General features: G+C 33.7%; 1 protein-coding gene across 1 annotated transcript in view; it reads left to right on the top strand.

The window, feature by feature from the left end:
* The window catches only part of eya (eya transcriptional coactivator and phosphatase 2), a 56,807-nt gene that overhangs the window by 14,245 nt on the left and 20,043 nt on the right, over positions 1-22,519 (top strand). The gene's annotated exons all lie outside the window — the stretch shown is intronic.

Raw genomic sequence — 22,519 nt, 5'->3', positions numbered from 1 at the left:
TACTTGCACTTTATTTGACTTTTCCATGTTTAAAAAAAAAAAATCAATTAAAATTTGTCAATTTCGGAATATATATCAAATATTTTTTGCTCAATGCAACCCTGTCTGCTTACTAAAAATATTAATCAGAGTGGTTGCATAACTGAAATTTGAAAAAAAAGTCATGAATCGACGAAGATCAGCAGAGTCGATTTAGCCATGTCCGTCTGTCAGTATACATATTAGCGAAGTAGTCCTTCAGTTTTTACGATATCGATTTCAAATTTGGCCCACGTTCTTTTCTCACTAAGAAGCTGGTCGATTGGAATCAAGTGCTTGTATAGAAATCCTTTTCATTTGACGAGATATCTTCACGAAATTCGGCATGGATTGTTGTCCATAGCAATGATAAAATCTCCAAGCAAATTTTTTTGATCAGACCACTATAGCATATAGCTGTCATACAACCTGACCGATCAAAATCAAAATAAATATCTTTTATACCCTTTTATACTACAGAAATGCACCTGTGAAGGATATTGTGCTTTTGGGTGTTGACGAAGTTAACCTTTATTTTTTATTTTTTTAAATTCAAATCACTTTGTTATTAAAAGCGTCACTGCGCAATTTCACTACTGTGTAGTTAATAACCCACGCTATATCTCTGACATCTTCTGCAGCAGTGTCCAAGAAAAATAATCAACATTTTATGATATTTTTGGCGGCTACCAAATGGCAAAGCGCTTGCGCAGCAACATAAACAGTGCAAAATGTGCGCACTTTTGAAAAAACATTGACATAAATATACACCGATGTGCCTTGGACCACTTCAACAGCAACGACTCAAATAAAATCCAGTAGCGAAAATAAACAAGAGGCTTTGAAATCTCTGTTGCATAAACAAAAATAAAGACAGCAGTGGAAAATGCACTAAGAAATTTAATAAAAATGTAGATTTCGGTATTGCGCACTCAGCGCAAAATCTGTGGCGAATAAAACAATGCGTTGAGGCAGGACAAATGATATTGCCACAGCATCCCCACGGTCTACTTGCAACCACTGCACACTATACTTAGGTATATATTCCTTGTAAGACAAACTATCGGTTAAGTCACCGGTTAGTTACCAGCTAATTACCCAACAGCGATACCAATTATTTTTGTTAAAGTTTCTATGGGTTTCTTAAGGCCCAATGGACAATTCTAACCTAAGCTCTTGTGTACGTGTGATGGTTCTACCGCAAAGGCGGTTGAGTTGCATGATTATTTTAATGTATTGGAGTTACGGTAGCCGTGACTTGCTGGGTTGTAGTTTGGTCTTCGCTTCACTTTCAGGTAGGATGAAGCAATTTGTTCTTCACTAGACTGGTACTAGTTGAGAATAGACTACTTGTGGTTATGCTCCTCAAAAATTAATAATCTCACCTAATTTTGAGTAAATATATAGGGAATTATAATTTCCTTTTAAATGTTTTTTGTTTTTTTTTTTATTCTTCATATATGTAAGCATTTTCAATAAGGCTACTCTATCCACTGCGAATATCTTTGCACTTGTTTTATTCCATATTGCTTTATGGATATCCAATATGTTAAGACGATACATACAACATATTTACTTACTCATACGTGATTACAGTTGCCGCAGCCCACATTTCCTAAGCTGACCACCAGGCCAGTTCTCTGAATTCTTAGCGCACTGCAGCCGTTGCAGTCGATGATGGCGAACTGTCTGCAGAGGGGAATAATTGTTTTGGTTGGGGACGTTAGTATGCTACTGCAGCTACTGTTTAGCACTGTCGATCTTTGTTTTTCTGTTCTTTTGTTTTTGTTTTGCAATATTGATTATTAGCTGCTCCATTCATGTGCGTTTGGGTACTCATATCATTTTGAGGCACAAATCGAACTAGCTGCCTTGATATATTGACTTTAAATAAATTGCAAGAGTTTTAGATTCAATACAAGCTGTAATATTGATATGAGTGCAGATCTAAGACTGAAATATTTTAGTGAACAGGTAGATCGTACATCTTATAATACTAGTGATTTCGTCCTTCAATGATCTGATTTCAGCTCAAATAACCTGGAGCTAAATTATAATTAATCATAACGATCATAAACAATTTTGTTAGGGTTCCATTCATATTTTAGCCAGAAACACCTTCTAATTTTGGGCCGATAATTTAATTTTCCTTGAACTTATTTCGTTTCACTCACTTTTATGCAAGTTAAGGAACTTCAAATACTAAGCCATTTCAAACTAGTGGACGCAAATAAAAAACTCCAACAAATATCGACCTCGTCTCTTCTGAAAGATATACTTCAAATATAAAAATTTATCGAATAAAAGTATAACCTAACCTATAACCAACCTAAACATATTCATAATTAATTGTGGCAATTTTCTTACTTCAGCTGTTGGAATGTTCTGTTATGAAGATTACTTCTGAGTTAAAATGTAAATTTAAAAGGATAAAACTACAGTCTATTTAATATTTAAATTTATATTTGAGACAGATATTAAAACGAAGTTATTTTGGTTCGAAGCGTTTCTAACACTACAGTACCTGAAGAAAGGGTTCTAGTAGAGCGACAAGGGTATCGGAATCTTTCTAAATGTAACGATGAACGTGACCCATGAGATTCTTACATTTCAGGCTTGTCTTCAACATGTACCTCAAATTTAACTGATAGTAGCTTGGAGCAAGGTTTTAATCTTAGATTCGCTAATTTGTCTAATGCTTAAGAAATTTATCAAAGTATGCATATAAAAAATGGTTGGAGAGGTTCGCAAAGGTTGAAGACTGTTGCGAAAATATTTGCTTAAAGATTCTGCTTTAAAATATTAATAAAATACATAATGTAAATAAAAAAGCATTTCCTTCAACATTTACTATTCTACGTCTATGTGCAATATACAGAGATGCATTTGAAAAAGGTGAAGAAAGAGTATTTTTATAATATTTATTTCAAACAAAATTTTAATTGTTGCAAATAAAATAAGTAGTTAATGCTCGAAACTAATTAAAACGAATTTTGATTTTGTTTAAAATAATAAAAAACGCGAAACAATTTGAATACATTCTATCCATATTCCTTAAATTAATTTATATGACCCCAAAGTTGTCAACCCTTCCAACAATCTGTCGTACATTCACCAAATGTATGCACAAAATCACATAATCTTATCAAATACGTATGAAAGTGAACATATGTATTGTACTTACAACAATAAATAATTTGCCAAAGATGAACGCCCCAATCAAGGCGTTGATGATAGCGATAATGCGATGGGAAAGCGAAAAGTGTTAATTTGATCCCTGGGGTGTCATACATACAAAATCTAGCCGCAGCAGCAACTGGCGACCGCTTACAGTGCTACTGCTGTTGTTGGCACTTAAGGGGCGGTTGGCGTTTGAAACGGAAGGAATACTGCATTAAAACCTCAACACTAATAAAGTGTTAATAATCATTGCCCGGATGTCCCCAGACGAAAGTGCGTTTACTCGACTTGTGAGCTTTTGCCGGGGAAGCTCGGGCGCTTGGCGTTTGCTTTGTCAAGTTCCACAACACTGGCAACAACAACAAAGCATATGACATTAACTGCTGCTGATTGCAGCTAAAAACAACCACAACAGCAGCAGGAGTAGAAAATACTTGTATGATGAATGATGACAAGCCAACTGGGGAATACCGGGCATACTATGCGCTCGTGCAAGGATGGAGCATAAAAAATATGTTTATGGCGTGAGCGGAAGAGAAGAAGCGACAATTTGATGCAGATTATGGATGTCGTGCGTGTGTGTGGAGTGATTTTTTTTACCCATACCTAACATAGGTTAGAGTTTCACTTTCACAATTTGTGACAGCTACACATTGGGCGGCGTAAGTCGAGGTGGTAGGGATGGCGCGGAGCAGTTAGGCAGGCGTGCGTTGCTTAAATCCAGCTTAAATTACATGCAAGTAGAATTCTCCAAGGAATTCAGCGGCACTCAAAAAACCAACAGCCACAAAAAATAAATTTACGAATTGTAACTGTATGTGTAAGTATATTTTTGGAGTGTTTTCTTGCTGAATTATGACTATATCCGTGAGGCGGACATAATTCAATTTGTCATAAAAATTTCCAAAAAATAATAAATACTACAACAACAACAGCTAAGCGCCTTTAACTTTTAAGGCTTCGAGCTAATGTGCCTGAGTGTGATGGATATGATGGTGGTGATGGTGGCAGCGGTGCCGGGAATTGAACAGGCGGTTTTGGTTGGAGAACCCACAAATTAAATTTGCACGGCATGCGGAGGGCGGCGAGCGGCGAGCGGATACACATACTTGAGATGGTGTTGCTGATAGCTTTCGACAGCTTCAAGCAGAATCGCATTGTGCATAACGGGATTACCAGCAACCCTCGATAAACAAACCGAACAATAAATAAAAACATGTTTTCTATAGTATTATTACAGTTCGGCAAATCCTTTGTGCCGCCAAGTTGCACGCACACACATTCCACCAAATTGCTGGCTAGCAGCCAGTGCGTGTCCTAAAGCCTTCAAGTGAATTTATTTAATTTACCAGTCAAGTCAAGGATACCAAGTTGTTTGTTTATGTATGTATGTGTGTGTGTGTGTGTACGCGCAGAAATGTTTATAATTAATTTAATTAGAGTGTGAAATGGTAATGCCTGTGTAGCTAAGCGCCACCCCCTCCCTGGCACTTATTACCTAAGTAATTTTTTTGTAAACATATGCGTGTGCCTAGTGGAACCACCCAGTTTGGGTGGTACACGTGTGTGGACTGTAGTTGGGCAGCGTTGGTATGCTGCGAGTTTAGTAACTGAGAATTATAATTGACTTGCAGGGCACAGTAGGTTTTAGTTCATGAGGGTTTCAAAGTTTGCAGCTTAGGACTTTGGTAAGTTTGTTATTCTTGGTTATATTTGCCGATCTGATAGAACTTCCACTACTTTAAAGTAATTCGGCAACCCTGAAAATATCTTCATATGCTATAAAATATGGTAAAGAGTCACTCTGAATTCCAGCCAAGGGCTCCCCTCGGAAGAATTCCAAAAAATCATTTGGAAAACGTTTTCTGCCACAACAACAAATATAAATTCTTATGACTTGTTTCCCAATTAATTATTGTAACGTAGCATTTCAAAAGCTTTAGTCAGAGGTTTTTTCTATTTTACAATATTATTATGATAGTTGGTCTCAGCATTTCGCTAAAGTGACGTCACAAATCATCAAATTCAGGGATCTCAAAATAAGAGCGATTGTTATTACTTGGCGTATATCTCAGTAGCAAAATAATCTATGAAGAATGCGTAATTTGTGTCGTTCAAGGTGGAATCGCACAATATTCTACTCGCATAATTTTCAAATTGCTTCACTGTGCATTTAACAAATTTCTCACATTCACGCAACTCTGACTTTTTTGACATTTATTTCAACTGACAGCTGGCGTACCTACATACTCCTGCAAACTATCGTGCTGAAGCTTGACAAGCCACCCACCACTACGTGGGTGTTCCTTCGTGTTGCGTCGGCAAAGTGCAATGCGCTCAGTGGCACACGTGTGCTATCATTTCACACGCCTCACGAGCAAGTCATTACTGCGTGGACTTATTCACCTAATACGCGTATGTGAAAGGGCTGTGGTGAGAGCTCGTGTGTGCAAACGAAAGAGTTCGCTCTCACCTTGGCGACGTTGCCATGGTAGAACAGTTTTTCTGTTGTTTTTATGTGTTTTGTTTTGTCTTCAGCAGTTAATTGGAAATTCCATTTATCTTCCCTAGTTAGTCTTGCGTCTTTTTGTGTACTAATTTGGAATTACGCACCGTTGTTGCCGTCACCTGGCAACACCCTATAGCATCAAGTTAAGCAGGAATCCTTTGCTTTTCGGCATTCGCTTGGAAGCATAGTTTTATCTCCTAATTTGTTATTTGTGGTTGTTGTGTTGTTCTTAGCAGAGTTGTTGCTTTTTGTTTGGTGCTAAAATGTAAGGTTTTGTATTACCAATTGCATTTTGTTTTAGTTGAAAACTTTATTACATTTGGGATTTTCAGTGAAAAACTTAATTGGAAACAAACTGATCCCTTCTGGGAAAATTAAAAAGTTTGTTTTACAATATTCTAGCATATAAAAATTTAGTGTGATTTCTTTTCCACTTAATTTCATTCCAAATTTCTATAATTCTTTCAATATTTATTATACATTTCGCGAAGAAATCACAGGTAAAACATAGCTTTCCCACAATCTTCACCGTTTTTCTTGGCATTTTTTTTATCGACAATAATTTGTCAACCCTCGTAATCTATTGTTCAATTAGCAAATATATTTGAACTTTGACTGCAAAGGTCGTAGCTCAATATATCGTATAAGGAGCTATTAAACGTTGACCTTGGAAATTCTGTGGTTTTCGTTGATTTATGAAGAAAATTATTGACAAGTATTGTTAACTCATTAGTGCCAAGGTATAGCCATATACTGCTAGGATTCGTTGGGTAGGGATTTGATGAGCGCTTGATATCCTTCATTAGGGGATTGCGTGCTCTAAAATGATAAAATATCATTTCGGTTTCTGGTGGATTTAAAACCTGGATTATTTCAATACTAACGCCTAAGTAGCTTCCGATTTTTGACTTTATGGAAATATTGCGAACAGATTAAATAAGAAATAAATTTTTGTCCTCTTGACTAGTTCAGCGTTATAATCATTGATGTTTATAAAAAAAGCCTTTAAAATCTGAATCTGAAGAAAATGCCATAACACACTGATATCTTCTGATTTGGGACTTAACAATATCCTCTTTTAATGTTATGATTGATGAGGTCATTTCCCAATATGATTAGTAGCGAGATCTAAAGCTCGAAATTCTTCACATCTCAGAACAACATTAAAATAAAGCAAAATATTTAAAATTTTAGGAACTTTAAAAATCGGCCAAGGGTGTCGGTGCTGCTTGCAAAACACACCTCTAAATAATAAATAACAATTTTTATATACATATAAAAGTACTCAGTCCTTATGAGTCTACGCAGTTTAAATACAATCCGATTAAATTTGATATCATAACGCAATTCATTGAACTAGTTTCTAGAGCAAAAGATAAAAGCTGGCAGTTAATAACAAATACATAACTACTGAATATTATATACATATATGTATATACAATACTTATGTATATATATCTATATGTGTAGCTGGTTCAATTCAATTGCATCCTCATTTCGAAATCAATCAAGTAAGACAGTGAGGCAGCCAACCAAAACAATGCCAAGCTGCCACTCAGCCAGTGGAGCGAGCAACTGAACAATCGACTGATAGTGGAAGATATATAACTATATATAGTGTGTACGTGGGTTTATACGTTTGTAGTATAATATATATATATGTAGTATAATATATATATATATATATATATATATATATACAGAAGCTTCTTAATACAAATTTGTATTACATATGTATAGCTATATATAATATTTGTAGGTATATAATATTTACAGATACCGATGGCAACTCAATACCAACTCTAGGATATCAATTACAAATGAACCAGTTGAAAACATTTTGTTGGTTGCTCGTTTTGCGTTGCAAACACGCATTTATGCACACACATACAAGTTTTGATTGTCTTGTTGAAGTTATTGGTTGTAACCACCAGCATTACGCAGAATTTAGAACAGACGCATGGTGCTAGTGGCGACAATTAAATATCACAATTGTTTGAAATATCCACAAATACAACAAAAACGAAAAAAGAGCACAATAAATACCTTGGAGGAAGACGGAGAGTGGAAAATGAAAAAAATACATAGATTTTTTCAGGGTTATTGGGTTTTCACAAGTCGCGGTTTTTTTATGGTTATAACTACTAGGCAAATATACGTACCTTTCAATAATGTTTGCAGACCATATCGATTACAATTTCCAATTATTCTTGACAATAAAAGAGTTTTTCTCCATTTTGAGGCTCTGAAGAGTTTATGCTGCAGCAGCAAGGAGAAACGAATTTTTCCATAATTGTACTTTTTATGATTTTTATATCCTATATTTAGTTTACCACTAATTTTATAATAACCAGAAGGAAACGTCGGAGATATAAAATGTATATGCGTATATAAATGCTCGGCGTGATGAACTGAGTCCATTTTGCCATGTCCGTCTGACTATCTTTCTGTATTTACGTGAAACTGAGCGACTAGTTTTTAAATTATCGATCGGAAATTTTGCATGCGTTTTCTACCCAAAAAACTGCTCATTAGTTAGAAACGCCGATATTGGACCACTATGGCATATATATAGCTGAAGTAAAAAACACATTGATAAAAATCAAATATTTGTATTAGAAAAATTTTTATTTGATAAGATAACTTCATATTGTTCAAGGCAACGGTGCATTCTCCGAGAAAATCGTTGAGCTCGGAAAACTATAGGATATAGCGTTTATACAAGTTGATCAATCAAAAACAAGTTCAAATATGGAATTTTTTTTATTTTTATAGTTTTGGTGCAGGCGAAGCTAACGTTTTTCTTTGGTTTTTTCCATTTTTTGCTGCTGTTAAGCCTAAAATGTAGGCGCAAAGAGAAGTGTAGATTTTCAAAAATCCTACTTTTTTATGATTTTTTCTGAAATTCTGCATTCATTTTAGTTTGTTAGAAATTCACTTTCGTCTGATTTGTTTCGCTTTTCGCTTGATTTATACTTGCAGGTAATTATGTAACACATTTATTTACTCACAGCCACAGGCTTATGCGCCGGTGTGGTGTAATCCGTTTGTGTGGCAAGGCCATCTGCTCTATACGAAAATAGTATCGATTTACAAACTTTTATAAAAGTCAGTATGTATGTACATATATAGTATATATATGTATTTGTGTAAAAAACTGTGTGTGTGTGTGTATTAACTGCATGGACATTGGACATTGAACCTGAAAGGCTATACCTCAGTTTAACTATGTATAGGTGTTTCGTGAAAATATTATTGATTAGAAATGGTGCAACATGATGCCACAGCTGATGTTTTAACATACAATACATTGGTAAATAGTGAAACACAATGTGTGGGCTGCAAAGGTAATTAAACTGTTATGCTAAAAGAGTTGTGTAGCGTGCGGATGAAAGTGAGAAAGTATTGGGGTGATTAACGGTAGAACTTAATTGAAAGTGATTGAATTTGCTAAAACCACGCTGGTTCATGTGGTACTATATTGTTTAGCTTTAATAATGCAATTCTGAGTTTTTTGTTGCAATTTTCGTAATGATTCCCAAAAATAAATATAGCGGTAAGTGTAACGGCTATTTTATAGGTTATATCATGTTTCTATTTAAAGAACACCGATCTCACGTAGAATAGGCGAGGCCGCTGTTACAGAAATAGAATATGATATTGATATCACGTTAAATATTTAGATTTTATAAGTCGCATAGCAGAACTAGTATACGTTTAAGCAGAATTATAAAGGAGATCAGTCATTTAAATCGTGTATCAAACGAGAAAAACGAGCATGCTCGTTAAAGGTCTAACGGAAAGAAAACAAGACAAAAAACTTTAACTTTTCCGAACCTATATTTCCCTTAACATGTGCATTTCTCATAGCAACTCCATGTATAATTAAATCTGAAAAGGTATATGCTATAGTGGTCCGACCTGAAGAATGTATATGGAGATTGCAGCATTGCCTTTGAAAATTGCGGTCAGCTTATAAAGCAGCTACATATATGCTACAGTGATTCGCTTTAAGCAATCATATTTGAGTATAGCCTTGCAAAATAATCCATACCAAATTCGGTGTGGATTATTGATTTTTATCGGTTAGTTTGTATGACAGCTATATCCTATAGAGGTCTGATATTAGCATTTCCCACAATTGCACAATTGAGTAGCTTCTGGCTGAGAATGAGACGTGTGCCAAATTGCGGCTTCATACCTCAAAAACTGCAGGACTAGTTCGCGTATTACAGGCAGACAGACAGACGGAGGAGCTCGTATATTGTAGTATTGACACCTTGAAAACTGCATTAATATTTAAACTTCGACTTAATGCGGTCTTAACCGCCTAAAAGTATGCCTCTAAAAACGACTAGCTTCTAATAATACTTCGAACATGTGGGTTCTCTGCTGAAAACAGTGGTCGTTGTTGTAACTACAGAGGAGATTACATATAAATACATAAAACTAACATTTTTATGTTTTCTTGTGATCACGAATAAAAAGCTGAAGTAATTTTTCATACCCACCTTTTTGAAACAATATTTCAGAAACCTCTTTACATTAAAAAAAAAATATTTGTTTAATATTATTACTATCCGATATGTAATAACTGACGCAAGGCTTTCTTTGACTAATCTGCTATATACAGTGGGCCGTGGTAATTAGTCCCTAATGAGAAAATATCAAAAAATCTTGGTTTCCAAAATAACTCTCAACCATTCAAATGTGGTTTTGGCATTGAAATATGTTCATAAATATGAATAAATACCGTTATTCCAAGTTGGTATAAAATCGTACTCCAAAGAGATTCTTCCAAACTCTACCATAAGTAATTCAATGCATATAAAACTAAAACACTTACTTTGTCTTTGCAACTATTATACTTTAAATTATCTTAATTCCATAACATTAAAAATTAAAAAATTGCAGTCATATACATATACTCGAAAAAAAATATATAAACAATTTTCTAGCTATGAGAGAGACAATTTCGCGTCTCTTGCATGCTATGAGATGTCTCTGAGTCCAAGCATTAAATTCGCTTTAATCGCATTGGCACGATCATGACTCAAAGTATCGTCAACTACAAATTTCTTATTGCTCAACATTTCAAATCGACGGCAATGGCGAGCGATGGCGAGATATGCAGCTATATTATATCTTATATGTATGTTTGTTGCATTAGTGTTGATAAGCAGCACTAACATTTGCCCGACTGCGCTTGCACCACATAAAAGAGCTTTGCAATACTTTGCACTGCAACATCCAAGCGAAAGAACACATACTCGGGCATACACACAACAACATATTTTTTGTTGTTATTTGAAGTACTTTTATTGTGCACTGCTTGCTGCTGATCTTAGCAAATTTCTTGCAGATTTGTGTCGTGGTGGCACATTGTTGCCGCATTGCACTGCTTCCATGCTGGCGGCGAACGTGCTGATCGTGCGCGCGCAATCGCTCCACACTCACCACGGTCACCCGCCTCGGGCACGCTAACTTTACTTTACTTTACTCCACCCCGGATATGCCAGCAATCGTTGATTTTGTTATCTGCAAGTATTGGCGTGCAGCGCTTACGATATTTACGAACCGTGATCGCTTGTTGATCGGCGTAGACCTCCCGAGTGTGGATTTGCAGCATAATTTGGTTTTGTTGTTGTTTATTTTGTGCAGCAACTAAGTTTTTCTCAAGTGTTATTGTTATTTGTGCATGCCACTTTTATTGTGTTTGTTGTTATTGCTTGAATTAAAAATGCCCAGTGATCGTGTTGTTCTTGTTGTTGTTGTGGTCACACTTCGTGTTCAATATGCCGCATGGTTTACTCTTCACCCGTTCGTTTGCGCATTGTTCTCAAACTTCAATGGTGGTGCTTTAATTGTTGTTGGGTGGGCGCGATCAGCCACTATTTGTTATCCCTTTTAATGTTGCATTAAAATGCTTGCCTCAACTTGAGATTTTTTCGATGAAGTTGCAAAATGGAAAATTTCAGCATAGCTGCACACTTATAGTGCTATTTAGTCGAAAGTGCTGCTTGGCATTATCCTATTGTAAGAATTAAGTTTGTTTGTACAGAAGGGAGTATTTAGCATGAGTATTATTGACATGCTCCCAGAGGATGCGATAGCTTTTCGATATAAAAACTCTCATAATAAAATATTTTTTCCTAAACTAGACTGTAGTCGCTACAACATCGCCAGAGGTTTAGTCCAAGATTTGAGATTAACAACATACTTAAGATAGACCTAGTTATCCGACAATTATAACTTCGAGGTAATGAAAGGCTTCGTCTATCTATGTAGGATCCAGCATAAATATCAATAACCACGTCAGCAACGAAATCGGTCAGATAATTACTTTTGAAAACAGATGTGACCATGGGTTCAGCAGATAATTGAAAGCTAGAGCCCCCTCAGGCATAATCAAACTAACGCTCTATAAACCAAGAAAAGTATTGATTTAAAATCGAACATACTCCATTTAAAAATAAAATTAAAATTTAATGAAAGTAAAATATATTCAGTTTGCGGTCAGGTGTATCTTCTGTTTGCTGTCACTCTTTGTTTCTATTGATCTTTCAACTTGCTGCCAACATTTCCATCCCCCTAAATCTAAAGAAGATCGCTTCGGAAACTTCTGATTGACACTTCGACACAGAGAGCAACGTGTGTCAGCTCGACTGATTATAGCGGAAATGAGAAGAATGCAGAATGTTAAACGGAATCGCACCATATTTCACAACCCCACAAAAGTTCGATACTAACAATAGACATGCCGCTTAGTTGCGATTTGTTTTTAGAACAACTTCACCAGCACAAATGTCAAAAGGTTGCTACGGTATAGGAGACAATACTCCATTGATCACTTTGCTCACTCCAACACGCAACTAGTGCTCCTTTAAAATTAAGCATTCAAAGTATTTTTCACCGCAACTCAAATGCTCTTCAGACACCATACTACATATATGCTCCGCGAGCGACTACATGTGGGACGTCAGGCGACCTATGACAAGCACTCTATGGCTAACGGGTGCAGATGTCATTACAGCTGTCAAAATTTGAAAGTGTACAAAATGTTTCACCTCACATGAATATCTTACAATATTTTCATAAGAAACAGCATTAATCGCATAAACATAATGATATTTACTAAATAATGAAGAAAAAGTAACTTGAAAACTCTACAACTGCTGCGGAGTACTTCATTTTTCTCAACTCTTCGTTGAGAAGCTGTCAAAAAATTATGACAAGTTCATTTGGTGTGCGCATCCTTACTTGTAAAGTGAAATAAAAAATATTTTCAATTTAGTTTTGTAGTTTTTTTTACAAAAAGTGAGTACTTACAATATGCGAAGTGCGTAAATGAAACGCAAAGTTTGTAAATCAGCGTTGACTGTCGTTTCATGAGAATTAGTGTAACAGACACACCAATTAACATGCGTCTTGACATGTCTTTGATGTGACAGCTGTGTTGTCAACGCTGCTGTTGTGCACTTTTGTTGACATTTTCCGCTAACTCGTTCGGTTGCCACGAGTGCGGGTGCGACATGCTTTCTTGTCTGCTACTAAAGCGTCTATTTTAAGTTACTAATCTCAACTACCTTCGTAAGCACACTACAGTAAAGTTTGCTTAACAAATTGCTTCTAATATATTTAGTTGTTTGTCATAAGTTTATTATTTTATGACATTTTTAGACTCGCCAAAGCATGCAGACAAGGTCACGGCTTTCAAAATAAAATTGTTTCGCCATTCAAAAAAATTACCTTGTCATTTTTGACAACTGAATTTGCAATTATTTGAGTTTTCGTCGCTGAAAACTATCGATTAATAAATATTAGAAAAGTGTGGTTTATAGTTAAGAAAATCGTTTGTTATAATAAACTGTCAAAATTGACAGTTCATAAATATGTACGTGAGCTGTTACATATCGCGGACTATGTCGAAATGTTTAGAAGTTATTGCGAATTGTTTTCTTCGAAAAATTTTAACAAACAATAGACTATTTAGTCATAAGCTAAACTTTAGGTTTCATTAAACCTTAATCAAATTTACTTACTTCAAGACAGACTATCGCCTGTACAACTTTTTGGATACTTAGTGAAAGTATGCCGAACTGTTGGTTCTTTCTTTTCATCTAGAGCTCTACAGGCATTGGTTACTCTTCTATAAGTGAAAAAGCGATAATCTTGAAAGACGCGCAGATTTCAGTTTAGACCCGATTTTGCACCTTATGCGACATTTTACGACTACAATGAACTTATTTGCGGAATGTCATCAGACTAAAACATCTTGCGTTTGAATACAGATTTGTTTCTGATTTTATTTTAAAAGAACTGGAGAAACTAGCTATTCGGAAGAGTAATTTTAAAAAGAAGAAATAATTTTTGTTATGCTCTTAACTATTTTAATCGGCACTAAATTCTCTCGAATCGTCTTCAACTAAATACTCCTTAAGTTTATCCGCTTAAAAGACGACGATTTAGCAAAAGACCGTCGAACCTTTTTTCTATTTTGGGTAATTAGAGCAGATTATGCTTAGAACTAGTGCAAACATTTACAAAATATTTGCTTACACTAGTGTTTAGGTACTAAGGTGCCCAGCTTAAGATATTTAGCTAAATGGCTGGATTAAGTGACAGCTTTATATACAAGTACGTCTGTGAGAACGGGCGAGAGTAAAGTATAAACAAATGTTTTAGAAATGTTTAGAAAACCACAAGTTCAGAAAAATTTCGTAAAGTAGAAGTGTATATAGACACATTTAATATAAATTATATGTATATAGTGAAAGTACTGTATGGTAAAAAATAAATATACGCTACTGTTTTCAACTTAAGCCTTTCAAAAAATTCTCAAACCAATTAAGAAATCTAAAAACTAGAAAACCTTTAAATTATGGAAATGTCAAGTGACCATTGTTTTCGTAATGAACTAAGCAATTTTTTAAACTGTACAAAGTATGCAAGAAAATTAACCAAAAAAATTCAAGTTTTCTTCGAAATTTTGTTTAAAAAAATGTCAACTGACCATTGTTTGCTAATTAAGAAAATATCAAAATGTCAAACAATAGACATGCCGCTTAGTTGCGATTTGTTTTTAGAACAACTTCACCAGCACAAATGTCAAAAGGTTGCTACGGTATAGGAGACAATACTCCATTGATCACTTTGCTCACTCCAACACGCAACTAGTGCTCCTTTAAAATTAAGCATTCAAAGTATTTTTCACCGCAACTCAAATGCTCTTCAGACACCATACTACATATATGCTCCGCGAGCGACTACATGTGGGACGTCAGGCGACCTATGACAAGCACTCTATGGCTAACGGGTGCAGATGTCATTACAGCTGTCAAAATTTGAAAGTGTACAAAATGTTTCACCTCACATGAATATCTTACAATATTTTCATAAGAAACAGCATTAATCGCATAAACATAATGATATTTACTAAATAATGAAGAAAAAGTAACTTGAAAACTCTACAACTGCTGCGGAGTACTTCATTTTTCTCAACTCTTCGTTGAGAAGCTGTCAAAAAATTATGACAAGTTCATTTGGTGTGCGCATCCTTACTTGTAAAGTGAAATAAAAAATATTTTCAATTTAGTTTTGTAGTTTTTTTTACAAAAAGTGAGTACTTACAATATGCGAAGTGCGTAAATGAAACGCAAAGTTTGTAAATCAGCGTTGACTGTCGTTTCATGAGAATTAGTGTAACAGACACACCAATTAACATGCGTCTTGACATGTCTTTGATGTGACAGCTGTGTTGTCAACGCTGCTGTTGTGCACTTTTGTTGACATTTTCCGCTAACTCGTTCGGTTGCCACGAGTGCGGGTGCGACATGCTTTCTTGTCTGCTACTAAAGCGTCTATTTTAAGTTACTAATCTCAACTACCTTCGTAAGCACACTACAGTAAAGTTTGCTTAACAAATTGCTTCTAATATATTTAGTTGTTTGTCATAAGTTTATTATTTTATGACATTTTTAGACTCGCCAAAGCATGCAGACAAGGTCACGGCTTTCAAAATAAAATTGTTTCGCCATTCAAAAAAATTACCTTGTCATTTTTGACAACTGAATTTGCAATTATTTGAGTTTTCGTCGCTGAAAACTATCGATTAATAAATATTAGAAAAGTGTGGTTTATAGTTAAGAAAATCGTTTGTTATAATAAACTGTCAAAATTGACAGTTCATAAATATGTACGTGAGCTGTTACATATCGCGGACTATGTCGAAATGTTTAGAAGTTATTGCGAATTGTTTTCTTCGAAAAATTTTAACAAACAATAGACTATTTAGTCATAAGCTAAACTTTAGGTTTCATTAAACCTTAATCAAATTTACTTACTTCAAGACAGACTATCGCCTGTACAACTTTTTGGATACTTAGTGAAAGTATGCCGAACTGTTGGTTCTTTCTTTTCATCTAGAGCTCTACAGGCATTGGTTACTCTTCTATAAGTGAAAAAGCGATAATCTTGAAAGACGCGCAGATTTCAGTTTAGACCCGATTTTGCACCTTATGCGACATTTTACGACTACAATGAACTTATTTGCGGAATGTCATCAGACTAAAACATCTTGCGTTTGAATACAGATTTGTTTCTGATTTTATTTTAAAAGAACTGGAGAAACTAGCTATTCGGAAGAGTAATTTTAAAAAGAAGAAATAATTTTTGTTATGCTCTTAACTATTTTAATCGGCACTAAATTCTCTCGAATCGTCTTCAACTAAATACTCCTTAAGTTTATCCGCTTAAAAGACGACGATTTAGCAAAAGACCGTCGAACCTTTTTTCTATTTTGGGTAATTAGAGCAGATTATGCTTAGAACTAGTGCAAACATTTACAAAATATTTGCTTACACTAGTGTTTAGGTACTAAGGTGCCCAGCTTAAGATATTTAGCTATATGGCTGGATTAAGTGACAGCTTTATATACAAGTACGTCTGTGAGAACGGGCGAGAGTAAAGTATAAACAAATGTTTTAGAAATGTTTAGAAAACCACAAGTTCAGAAAAATTTCGTAAAGTAGAAGTGTATATAGACACATTTAATATAAATTATATGTATATAGTGAAAGTACTGTATGGTAAAAAATAAATATACGCTACTGTTTTCAACTTAAGCCTTTCAAAAAATTCTCAAACCAATTAAGAAATCTAAAAACTAGAAAACCTTTAAATTATGGAAATGTCAAGTGACCATTGTTTTCGTAATGAACTAAGCAATTTTTTAAACTGTACAAAGTATGCAAGAAAATTAACCAAAAAAATTCAAGTTTTCTTCGAAATTTTGTTTAAAAAAATGTCAACTGACCATTGTTTGCTAATTAAGAAAATATCGGCGTTTAACCTTTTCCCTGTGCGCTACCCCCAAGAAAAGGCATTTCCACTTCGGTTGTTACTAATTTGTCGAAGACTGTCACTATTGTCTGTGACCTTTGACTTGTCAAGTTTTTAACGAGTGAAAATTGATAAACGTCTTCAAGTGGTTAGACGCTGATGGGGTGGAAAGCAAATACATACATACAACTAACAATCGACTTCGCAAAAGGTAGCAATCTCTATGCTAAATAGGAACCCTAACCCCTGAGACACAAAAAAAAATTGGTTACATTTTGAGGACAAATTTTCTGATTAACGCAGGAAATGCATTTTCAACGAGGAAACGCATTTGACACTTTTCAGTCTTCCAAGAGACGACGAGTTTTTTTTTGCACGCCAGAAATATGTAGAGAAATATGTAATATAAAGGGGAAATAACCATTTTCAGCCATCAAATGGCAGCAAGGAAGCAATTTTTGTTTTGCAATTTGAAAGGTTTCGGTAGCGTTGGATAAAAGTATCGTATTGCAAGCGCAAAAGAAAGCAGGTAAAAGTGAAGGCACATTGTGGTGGCCGGTAGCATAAGCAACTGCGCCGGCGCACAGCGTTTATACTGTGGTGCAATGAGGTACGAAAATTGGCAGAAAACTGAGAAAAATTGCTCATTTCGGAGTTTTACATGCAGCAAGCAGTTTTATTGCTGCCACAAACATAAATACAAGTACATAGATAAGGTATAATGGAATAAGCAGCACTAGCTGCATATTTTTTGGTTTTTAGTTTTTGTAATCTGATATTTTTTGCAACTGAAAAACTGCACCCATTTGCAATTGCAAGAATAAGTTAGGCCACTGAATTGGTCCTCGCATATTCTAACCGTATTTTTGAAATAGGTAGTGTAAAGTTCCTTATTCTTTAATCAGTTTAAACTATGAGACTCTGAAATCGGTTTTTACAACTTCCGAGCACTTCTACTTCTGTCAAGGGCATACTAATACTAGTTTCGCTCTTTAAATATTTTTGGATGAATTAAGGGGTTATTTCTAAAAAGTATGTAAAGCTTTTTTTGTAGAGATATTATGTATAAGGAACGAATGAGAAAAAGGTACATCTGCAGAACTTTGTGATTTTAATAATCGGCGCCTTATTTTGTAAAATTTTGATTCCTTTATCGGGTAGCCCATCTCTAGGAAAAACTCCGAAAAAAGGTGTTTGACGCTGAGAAAGATTTTTCTACTCAAATTTATATCAAATCAAAAAACCAAACAAATTTATTATTACAATAGTTGAATAAGAGTAATGATCGAAAGACTAGTCAAAATTTAGATTTTTAACAATATGGCGGCTTCTAAAAAAATCGTTTTCTTTTTTAATTTACAATTCAGAGTAGCTTAAAAATCGAAATTGTTATCAAAAATCTTATTGTACGCACGATTACTTGACAAGGTTGGGTGAATATTTCGAGTTATCGGCTCAACTGTTTCAGAGCAGATTTCTTCACCGACTCCGACATCGAGTCGATTATACTAAATTCTTAACTCACAAATGTGCTGTTATCTCTGAAATTATTTGTCGCATCATTTTAAAATTTTCGAAATTTTTTTTTTTGAATATGTGTACATTCGATGTATATGCAAAATTAAATCGATTTTTTATAATTCATATGTAGTCATAGCTCCTTAACAAAGCAGAATGGAGGCTCCACTGACAACTTATTACACTAGAGGTGCATCTCTGTAAGCATATATTATAAAGTTAACAGACAGTATTCTCAAAAACAAAGTCGCGGCCTTTAACTCCAACTCGGTTCTAATTGTCAACTCAAAAATATAAATTTTATAAACTTAGCTAAAGTAGTTCACACTTCTCAACATTGTTAGTTGTAAGACAAGTCTTGTTATTGTTTCCATTTTCGGTACATTTCCAAGAGGTTAGAATTAAAGCTATTCTCTCTTCTGTTTCAATAGTGCATAATTATATTTTTTGTGACGATATGTCAATTGTAATATTTTAACAATAATAATATGAATTTATTTATTTTACACTGAAAAAATTGCGCCGTATTTTTTTAGCAATTTTGTAATAAAATTTGCATTGTAGCAATAAGTATTTTGTTACTATTAAGTCGCCACAATTACGGTAAAATGTTTGTTGTTAATTTTGTGTGAAAGTTGGCTGTTAGTTTTCATATACAAGTTCAAATACAGTCGACGCTCAGAAATTAGAACCACTTTGTTTTTAAAGCGATTCTAATTTCTAAAAAAATTCTAAGTACCGAAAGTTCTTTTATTTATATATAAATAAAAAAAATTAAGTAAGTTTAGAAAATTAGGATAATATTAAAAATTTAGAAACCACCTTCGTCTTTTTGAAGTTTGCCAATTGATGCATGAACGGAGTAAGTAAGTTATAAAACAGCCTTCGGTGCAATCCAACAATGTTTTTCTTACTTCTTTATTAAATATTTTGTGAAAGCAATAATGAAAACTCCGAGACGTCAACCGATTATTTTTTGAAAAGTTATAAAGAATTGGTTTATGAAATGCTTGGTGTTTTTGCTTTTCTAATTGCCAGTAGCACTAATCTATGTAATCCATCACTGTTTGCAGCAAGTAAGTTAATTTCGTTTCTTGTGGATTTTATATCCTGTGGTGTGTTTTTCAAAAACAGCAACGTTTCTTTACACTGATTTTTTCACTATTTCTGGAAATTCTAATTACTGAGGGTTCTAATTTGTAAGCATCGACTGTACTTAGAAAAGTTCTACTGTGTGTGTAAGTAGCTTTATTGTTAAAATTTCTATATTTAGCTATTGTATGGTTTTAAATTACACTTTTAACAAAAACAACAGTAACAATTATTGAACACAACGGACATCCGCAATTGTTTTGCTGATAGCCACAAATAATTATGTCTAACTGTTCTTGTTGCAACATAGCGCTTCTGTTGCTTATTAAATGAAATTGTGGAAAATAGCGTGAAATAGAAAATAAATAATTAAATAAATGCGCCAAATTAGTCACTAATGCGCTTATGTATATTCAAAATAAAAAAAAATTTTAACTTAACGCTTTAGCTGAATTGAATTATTTTATTACCGAAGAAAATTTTTATTTAAAAGTTGTTTTCGTTGATATAAACAATAAAAAACAGTATTTCCTGCATAAAAATTAAAAAAAAAATCGAAAAATAGTTAAAGTAAGTTTTCGAATATTTTCGTGGGAAGATATGTAGTTAAGAGGCACACCTAATGTAAAATTTATAAAAAAAATTAATAATTTTCATTTTTCGTTAGGTTGTACTTTTAAAATAATGTACTTAAATTTCAAATTAATATATCAAATAATAAATAATAATATTCAGTTTAATCAATTTCAAATATATTTGAGTGATTACTCGAAGGCACATGATGTCACTATCAATTTTCGGTATGTTCTGTATGAAGTTCCCCATATAATGTCCTATCAGATTTTTGATCTCATCAAAAATCGTATTTTTGGCAAAACGACGAAGTTTTAAACTAAATATACCAAACTTGCTAAGAACAAGACTATTCAGCATATCCTTATACTTCGTAGCATAAAAACTTCATCTTTTTCTATAATAATATTTGAAGAATGCTGCTGCATTGACAGCCCTTGGCCAGCTAAAACTGCTGGTGCTGGAAATCCAGACAAAATCTTAATATTATAACTTTACGAAACGAAATGATTTAGCTAGGTTAGAACATTGTTGAAAAATGTTACAAATCAATTTTGGAGTTTATTAAACGTTTTGAAAATCAGCACATTTTCATTTTTGAGTTGACGACGAGAAATGATCCCTAAAGTCACGTACTTCTAGATTAACATAAAACAATAATACCTAGGTAGGTAAGGCGGCTATACAAAAATCATATTTTATTCATAAAGTGTATAAAATGTAAGAAATCCCGTATTTAAAAATTAATTTCATTTCATTCATAAAAATAAATTACAAACTTTAACACCCTGTAGCGCTAAACGCCTTTTACATTATTCACTTTTCTTTGTTAAGCATCGATCATATTATATTTAACGCAAATATTTTACAAAAATAGAAACTTTATAAATAATTATCAATTAATTAAAGTAAAATCTGTTTTTGTTCGGTCATTGGATCTGGCATGAAATTGTGACAAGAGGCTGTAATTGAATATTGCTTGCGTTCAATTGGTAATTATTTAGCAGGAAATATTTTTAAAAATATTTTTTATAGTGAATAAATGTACTTATAGACTTTAATTCATATTCATGCTGGCTCTATATTAAAAACGTCGGTCTGTTTGCGAAATATCTTAATGAAATAAAGTGGACGGTTTTTCTGATAACAATGTGGTGATCTGCAGTCTGTTAAAATCGGTTTGGTATTTAGTCTAGGTCACTATAACTAATATAATGATTTCGGAACTTCCGGTTGATTTTATTAGGATAAACTGGTCAATATCTGCGGTAACTTAACAAAAGAAATTGCTAAACTTTAGGGGTTATATCCAATTGCTGACTGAAAAAAGCTTTAATTTTGTAAACTTTTTGTTTAAAAAGGCAATTTTTAATAAATAAATAAAAAAGAATTTGAATTTACAGAATTTCATGTACTTTTCCCTTGATCCCGCAGCAGATCTCCAAGAGAACCTTCTCAAAAGGGGGTGTCTGGTGGTAAGGAAGAAATTTCTGCTTAAAATTATCTCAAATTTAAAAATGAAAAAAATTTATTATTACAATATAACCTATAATGCTCGATGGACTAATCAAATATTTAATTTTTGTCAAAATAGCAATTTGTTGTAAAAAAATTACAGAGTGGCTTGAAATATCAAAAATGATCAAATGATGATCAAAAATCAGATTCCTTCGTTCATTACCTGACCTGAACTAAGAGGGTCGGGAGAAAAATTCAATTCGATCGGTCAAGCCATTCCGAAAATATTTTCTTCACCGTCTGTTCAAATAGCGGTTTGAAAATACGCGTTTAAACTCTTGAGATTTTTACATATACGCTCACATCTTCAAAATTGTTTGGCAGATCAACTTAAAATTTTCGGAGAATATTTTCAGATATGTGTACATTCGATACATAAGCCGAAAACCAAATTAAATTCAAATTAACAAGTGGATATAACTTTACAAATAATAAAAAAATAAAGTTTACTAATTTTGATACAAAAACAGAGCGTAAGAGATTAAAATCGTTTGAGTAAAGAATGTAACCAAATAAATAAGATTGGTTAAAATTTAAAGTCGTTTGCTAAACTCCCTAAAGCTATAGACAATAAATAATAACGAAAAATGCATTAAATAACACAATCAAAAATATAAAGGGTGTAGAAAAAATATTTACATATACACATAACTAAATAAATATAAATATGTACATATGTATTCAAGTATAAACATAAATGTGCTTTATATGAGTTTATTTTCATAGAATATACACAATACTTGTAACTATGTATGTATAAATGCTTATAAT

This window comes from Bactrocera oleae, chromosome 3 (genome assembly GCF_042242935.1).
Source record: "Bactrocera oleae isolate idBacOlea1 chromosome 3, idBacOlea1, whole genome shotgun sequence".
Classification (NCBI taxonomy): domain Eukaryota; kingdom Metazoa; phylum Arthropoda; class Insecta; order Diptera; family Tephritidae; genus Bactrocera; species Bactrocera oleae.
The sequence above is the reverse complement of the archived record's forward strand: the minus strand, read 5'-3'. Positions and strand labels throughout refer to the sequence as shown.